The following is a 7,467-nucleotide window of genomic DNA, read 5'->3' as shown; positions in this document are numbered from 1 at the left end:
TCCAAAGCCTATAAATACACCCTAGAAGAGGAGAATAGGGGGGACGCATAGGAGGAAGCAAGGAATTTCTTAAGGAAAGCCGATCAATCCATCTCAGAAGCCGGATTCACCATCAAGACTGAGATCTCCCTTAAAATTCCCTCAGGAGTTTTGGGTTTTCTTATGTTTTGTTATTTTTATTCTTTTAAGATGTTTTCTTTCATTAGCTGAACTAAAACTCCTAAATACCTAAGGGGAATGAAACCTAAGACATATCTTGTTATTATTATCTGAATTGTATGATAAATATTTGACTTGTTCTTAATTATGTGTTCTTAATTCCTATTGTCATATTTCAGGATATTGATTCAAGTTAAGCTCTTATTCAGAGGAGGAATAGACCTTGTCTAAGAGTAAATTTGTCATGATTAAGCGGAGTTGATTGTGAGCCTAGAGATAAGGTGACAAGTTTTGCCAGATTAGGGTGAAACCTAATAAGGGGATCCATAGATCGAGTTAATGCAACCCTAGGGCATTAATTCGAAAGAGATTTAAATTATTCAATCTAGGGTTAGACATTGTTAGTCTTGAGAGAGATAATAATATAACTTAGGGATCTCTACGGAACAAGTTGAATGAATAAATCATTCGATTCATAGTCAAATAACAAGTGAAGTCTAAGTGGATTTTTCCTTAGGTATTGTCTTAATCAATCGAGTTTTACAAAAAGTATTTTCCCCAAATTTCATTTCTGTGATTTCTTAGTTTAATTAATTAGTTAGATAAAAAAACCCATTTATTTTTTAGGTTAGATAATAAAAAGAAAGTTGATACTAGTACTTTTAGTTCCTTTGGGTTTGATAATCTGGTCTTGCTAAAGTTATACTACTGTTTGATAGGTACACTTGCCTTCATCGTGATAATAGTTAGTTTCAAGAACGATTCATTATAAATATTTAAAACTTGTCACGAATATCACGTACCAAGTTTTTGGCACCGTTGCCGGGGAACTAAGATATTAGGAACACTCAATTTTTATTACTTTCGCAATTTTACTTTTGCTGCAATTTAAATTTTTATTTTCTTTTCTAATTCTTCATTTATTTTCTTCTGACAGGTTTTTCTAGTTTATGGCCAGGAGAAACACATTAGGACCATTACTTTTTGATAGTGAGATCGATCACACAGTTCACAAAAACCAAAAGAGAAATAAGGTGAAGCTTACGTTACACAGAAGAGCAAGAGGAAGATACTTCAACCACCACCGAGGAGATGGCTGGAAAACAAGAAAATTCGCTACCTCCTACGATTGCTGTTAATCAAAATCCTGCTTCGCGCACTATGAATGATTATGCTAAACCTTCTTTAACAGGAACTGAATCGAGCATAGTTAGACCTGCTGTAGTTGCAAATACTTTTGAGCTAAAACTTAACACAATTCAAATGATACAGCAATTTGTTCAGTTTGATGGTTTGTAGGACGAAGATCCCAACACTCACTTAGTAAACTTTTTAGAACTATGTGATACATTTAAAATTAATGGCATTTCTGATGATGCCATTCGCCTTCGATTATTCCCTTTTTCATTGAGAAACAAAGCGAAACAGTGGTTGAATTCGTTACCGCTAGGGTCAATCATTACTTGGGAAAAAATGACCGAAAAGTTCTTATTAAAATACTTTTCTCCAACTAAAACGGCTAAATTACGTAATGATATCTCTTCTTTTTTACAGATGGATTTAGAAACACTCTACGATGCGTGGGAGAGATATAAGGACCTTTTGTGAAGATGCCCTCACCATAGGTTACCACTCTAGTTACAGGTTCAAACTTTTCATAATGGTCTGAAACCTTCGACTCGACAAATGGTTGGCGCAGCTGCTGCGGAACCATCAATAATAAAACACCTGAAGATGCCTATGAATTTATAGAGGAGATGTCACTGAATAACTATCAATGACAAGTCATGAGGACAAAGCCAACAAAAGCAGCCGATGTTTATAACATTGATTCGGTCACCATGCTCTCTAATCAGGTAGAACTCTTGAATAAGAAAATTGATGGTTTTCTTAGTTCTTCACATGTTCACCCAGTAATGCAGTACGAAGCAAGTGGAGGTGGATCGAATAGTTCAGAATACCTACCTTACAGCCACAACATGGAGAACGAGCAGTTAAACTACATGGGTAATAATCTTTGATCTCAAAACAATCCTTATAGCAATACTTACAATGCAGGTTGGAGGAATCACCCAAATTTTTCATGGGGAGGCCAAGGAAATCAGAAACTACCACTCTCTCTGGCTTTAGCAACTACCATACCAGCAGGAGAAAAAGCCGAACCTTGAGGAGAGGCTAACCAAATTCATCTCAGTGTTAGAGACTCATTTTTAGAATACCGAGACAGTACTCAAAAATCAACAAGCATCAATCCAAGGGCTTGAAACTCAGATTGGAGAGCTCGCCAAGTTAATTTCTGAACAACCACAAGGTAGCCTGCCAAGTAACACTGAATCTAACCCAAGGAAGCAACTCAACGCAATTACCATTCATGATGAGGAAGGGTTAGTGGCAAAACCAACGCCAGAACTGGTGGTAAGCAAAGGTAAGAATGAGGTAGGCCAAAATGAACAAAAATCGGTAAGTACAGAATATAAATTGCGTGTGCCATACCCCAATGCGAAAAGGAAAGACCGCTCAGACAAACAATTTGGTAAATTTCTTAAACTTTTAAAGAAACTACATATTAACCTACCGTTTATTAAAGCACTTTCGCAGATGCCAAATGCAGTCAAATTTTTAAATGAGCTTCAATAAACAAAAGTTAGATGAAAGGTCACATGTGGAGCTGAAAGCGGTTTGCTCAGCCATTCTTCAGAATAAGCTACCCAACAAACTAAAAGATTCAGAGAGTTTTACGATTCCTTGTTTAATTGGTAGTTTAGATGTTAATAATGCGTTGGCTGATCTAGGGGCTAGTATCAATGTTATGCCTTACAATTTGTTTAAGCAACTAGGTCTAGGGAAACCCAAACAAACTAGGATGAACATTCAATTAGCAGATAAAACTGTCAGATTTCCTAAGGGTATCATTGAAGTCGTACTCGTTAAAATTGACAAATTTATATTCCCAGTTGATTTTGTTATTTTAGACATAGAAGAGGACAGTAATGTTCCTTTAATTTTGGGAAGGCCCTTTTTAGCAACTGCTAGAACAATTATTGACGTTAGCACAGGTGAACTCACACTTCGTGTAGGAGATGAAACAATCAACCTTCAAGCTCGCAACCTGAACAACACATCGAAAATTGAAGGTGATTTTACAAATTGTTCTACTAAGACTGATCATACAGTGCAACCTATTTTGCAGGAAATAAGTTCAAAGGACACACATGAGCCATGTGACAGCCCAAAATTGACCCTAGTCGGGAAGTGGTTTCGGGACCACTAAACCGAGTCATAAAAATAATTAACCGTCATAATTGATGATCATTATATGTACATGTGCATGTGTGAAAATTTCGTGTTTGAATTTTGTTAATTGTAAGTGAATTTTATCAAATAGGACTTATGTGAGAAAATTTTGAAATGTGCTAGGCAAATGCAAAGTGGCCTATTAATGCATATTGTGAAAATGATGGGTTTGCATGTCAATTTACCCAAATTAAGGCATAGTGGCCGGCCATGCTATGAGTGGAAACATGTCACAAACATGTTATGTTAGTGAGGTATGTTAGGAAAAATAAAATAAGGAGTATGGGTAATAAAGAAATGGAAACAAAAAAAAAATGTGTGGTTGTTTCCCCCTCCATTATCGTGAGTTAAAGAAAAGAAAAGAAAAATTTTGTTCATCCTTTTTCATCTTCTTTTGGCCGAAAATTCTAAGGAAGGAGGAAGGAGTTCTTGCTTCATGTTTGGTTTGGAAGAGGATTAGGAGGAGGTTTGGCCATACTTGTATCTAGATCAAGGTATGTTTGAGGTTGTGCCAGGAGATTCATGCATTTTTTTAGTTGCTAGATTGAGTTCTAATTAGCCCATGGTTCAAATCTTTGCTATGTCATGGGGATGATATTCGGCCTAGGTGGATTTTGTGTTAATGCCATTGCATGCTAAATATGAAGCTTGTTAATGATGCATGTGATGGTGGATTGATGATTCTTGAATCTTCTTTTTAGCATTTTTGAGTGAGCACATATGTGCATTGGTTGCTAGATGGAGAAGAATCGGCTAGCAAGTTGTGTGCTAAGGCCGAATATAATTTTTGTATATTAATGAGTAATGCATGGGTTAAATTGATGGAAAGGGAGAGGATGCTTTACTAGTGTATATATGTGTGTATTAGCCAAGTTTTGAACTTGAAACAAAATGGTGTTTAGTCAATACAAGTAACCATACTTGTAGAATGTATTAAGTGTTGCAATCGGCCCCAACATAGACATGTATGTTCGGCCACATGAATAAGTACATAAGCTATGTGTATGTTCGGCCATAGGTAGCCTATTGATGGCTTTAGCTTGACTTAGAAAATTCGGCTAAGGGGAAATATTAGCTAGTATGTTGAATTCGATTCGTGATTTCGTACACATGTGACTCTAATGTCTAATGTATATATGGGCTAAGTACCTTGAGCTTCTCTTTTGATGTTCGAATGAATTGTATTAAATTGCTTGATGTGATTAAAAATGCGTATGACCATTGTGTATTTGAGCTAAAAGGGTGGCCATATGACCTATCAAACTCCTTGTCATATTCGGCCATAAGCTAGCAAAATGAGACTTTAATGAGTTAAATTTGTTTGAATTAGCTCAAGAGCTTAGAGGACCCCAGTTGGATAAGGGAAAGGAAAAAGTGGTCGAGTAGCCATCGGAATCATTCGACAACATCCGAGGTAAGTTCTTGAGTAAAAGAGCTTAAATTATGATTTGATTAGATCATGTTTTAAGCAAATCAAAATCATGCTCCTTGTGTGTGGCTATTGAGCCGAAATTGCAAGAATGATAAGTGTCTTGTGTTTGAGTTTTGCTAACGAAAACGAAATACGAATGTGCCATGATTTATTGTTAAATGTGCATGGTTATTTGAATGATGTCCGGGCTAAGTCCCGAAGGCTTTGTGCTAAGTGACCATATCCGGGCTAAGATCCGAAGGCATTTGTGCGAGTTACTAAATCCGGGTTAAGTCCCGAAGGCATTTGTGCGAGTTACTAAATCCGGGTTAAGTCCCGAAGGCATTTGTGCGAGTTACTGTAACCGGGCTATGTCCCGAAGGCATTTGAACGAGTAGCTATATCCGGTTAAATTCCGAAGGTACGTGATTTGGGAATGAATGATCTTGCTGTAAAAATTTCAGTTAATACGCTTGAAACATCCCAACATTGAGGTATGTTTCGTATGTGCTTTGAATTAGTTGAGCCCTTACAAATAAGTATTCGCTCAGTTGATAAATGAGCTACCGGCCTTTGGCTAAGTTGATCTTTGTGTATGAATAAAAGGGTTGGAAATGTGAAGTAAGTATGATATTGAAAAATTGTGCATATGAAATTATCCGTTTAGCTACATGAATGCTATACTTTTGTTGTGTTGGAATCCCTTGCTCAAAACTTACTAAGCATAAATTGCTTACTCCGTCTCCTTGATTCTCTGTTTTATAGATTTTGGTTCTCCAGCAATCGGACTCGGGATTTTGAAGTCGAAGTCGCTCACACTATCAAAGCCCCCCCTTTTGGTACAATTTTGGTTGAACTTCGAAATGGCATGTATAGGACTACCCTTTTTGTTGGGGGTCATGGACCCTTTGGACTTGTATAATTTTGGATAGCCATGCGAAAATGGCTTATATATGTTTGAGTATAATGTTATAATCATTTGGTATGGATATGGTTATTGAGAGGTGTGGATATGCTTAACAAGGATTGGCCATGGGAATGGTTAATCACTATCACAATTTGTGCTATTTATGCTAAAAGGGTTAGTTGAATCATGGAAACTATGAAATAGGTAAAGTCTACCTTAAAGGCAGATGCTGACAGCAGCAGTGATGTAGATTTGGAAAATCACTAAAAATAGTAGGAAGGGAATTAAATAGTGAATAAATTATGTAAACGAACCTTGATGAATCTATTTTCATAGGAAAGTAACGAAACGATCATATGGACAGTATGTTAAGAGATATTCAGGTTCTCGTAAGACAGGGCAGAACGGTTTCTGGATTCCCTGTTTCGACTTTGGAAATTCATTATAAATTAACCAGAGATAATTAGGAGTCATTCCATATATGTATAGATTCCTCTTTGAGTCTAGTTTCTATAGAAACAAACGACATCAGTATTGAAGCGCTGTACAGGGATATATCCAAGTTGTAATGCGCAAAGGTCAGTCTAGTCGATCCCTGTAACATGGGAGACTTTGAATAATAAACTGTACTAATTGGCCCAACCAAAATTCTAGAAAAAAATATGTAGATGAGCATATGAGTCTAGTTTCAGGGAAAATTTACGGAACTGGATTTCGAGTTTCTGAACTCAAGATATGATTTTTAAAGCGACTAGTACGGAGATTGGCAGTGTCTGGGAAATTTGTTTATAAGTGGTTAAAGTCTGTTAACACCTCGTGTTCGACTCCGGTGACGGTCTCGGGTTCGGGGTGTTACATTTGATTGGTATCTGAGCTACGGTTTAGTCGATTCTAGGACTACCGTAATGCGTTGGGTCTAGCTATACATGCCATTTTATGTGATTATTTGATAGTGTGGTGATTTCTGACAATTGTAAATGTGTTTATTTATAGTAATGGATCCCGATCCCGACCGAGCGGTAGCTGATGATCTTGAGAGTGTAGCGCCTGCTCCCGCACAAGGGACAGCGCCGGCGGACTCTCAACCTAATGCTAGTAACCCGAATGATGAAGCTAGACAAGCTTTCTATAGCGTGATGAATGATTGGTTCAACCAATACATTCGAACTAATACGGCTGTTCCACAACCTCCATTCCCGACTAATACCACCCCCGCACCTACAATACCTCCGGAAACTGACCAAATAAGGTCAAATAAGCCCCCATTTGACAGAATCCGAAAACATGGGGCTATTGAATTTAAAGCTACGGATAGCGACGATGCCGAACAAGCTGAATTTTGGTTGGACAACACTATCCGGGTACTCAATGAGCTATCTTGTACACCCGATGAATGCCTAAAGTGTACTATCTCCTTGCTACGCGATTCTGCCTACTATTGGTGGAGTACTCTGACTTCTGTTGTGCCCCGAGAGCAAGTAACTTGGGAGTTTTTTCAAACTGAGTTTCGGAAAAAGTATATCAGTCAGAGATTTGTTGATCAAAAACGGAAGGAATTTCTTGAGCTTAAGCAAGGTTCTATGTCAGTTACTGATTACGAGCGAAAATTTGTTAGACTTAGTAGGTACGCTCGGGAATGTGTTTCGTCCGAGGCTATCATGTGTAAATGCTTCGAGGATGGGCTGAATGAAGATAT

General features: G+C 37.6%; 1 non-coding gene across 1 annotated transcript; it reads right to left on the bottom strand.

Moving 5' to 3' along the window:
• Positions 1–1,680: 1,680 nt before the first annotated feature.
• Positions 1,681–1,787, bottom strand: LOC121209015 (small nucleolar RNA R71). The gene has a single exon (XR_005904133.1). It is a non-coding gene; the product is annotated as a small nucleolar RNA R71 (small nucleolar RNA).
• Positions 1,788–7,467: the final 5,680 nt, after the last annotated feature.

Source organism: Gossypium hirsutum, chromosome A10 (assembly GCF_007990345.1).
Source record: "Gossypium hirsutum isolate 1008001.06 chromosome A10, Gossypium_hirsutum_v2.1, whole genome shotgun sequence".
NCBI lineage: Eukaryota > Viridiplantae > Streptophyta > Magnoliopsida > Malvales > Malvaceae > Gossypium > Gossypium hirsutum.
Note: the sequence above shows the minus strand (reverse complement) of the source record. Positions and strands in the feature narration are given on the sequence as shown.